We start from the raw sequence: 201 nt of genomic DNA, 5'->3' as shown, positions 1-201 counted from the left end.
GTCGCGAGCACCCGGGGCTGGCCTGTGGCTGCTGGCCCTGGGGCCACGTGCCTGGTTTCAGCCTCCTGTCCAGGCCACAGCGACAGCACGAGGGGTGTTGGGGTGTGGGTGGGAGCCCGGGGGGATCTCTGTGCCTCCTCAGCCCAGTGAGGCCAGTGGGGGCTGCCCAGGGGCCCCCGGGTGGCCCGGGCTGCCCGGGCC

At 75.1% G+C, this 201-nt stretch overlaps 1 protein-coding gene across 1 annotated transcript in view; it reads right to left on the bottom strand.

The window, feature by feature from the left end:
- The window catches only part of DCHS1 (dachsous cadherin-related 1), a 58,040-nt gene that overhangs the window by 10,574 nt on the left and 47,265 nt on the right, over positions 1 to 201 (bottom strand).

The sequence above is a fragment of the Chaetura pelagica genome, unplaced genomic scaffold (assembly GCF_000747805.2).
Source record: "Chaetura pelagica isolate M959 unplaced genomic scaffold, ChaPel_1.0 scaffold333, whole genome shotgun sequence".
Classification (NCBI taxonomy): Eukaryota; Metazoa; Chordata; class Aves; order Apodiformes; family Apodidae; genus Chaetura; species Chaetura pelagica.
Note: the sequence above shows the minus strand (reverse complement) of the source record. Positions and strands in the feature narration are given on the sequence as shown.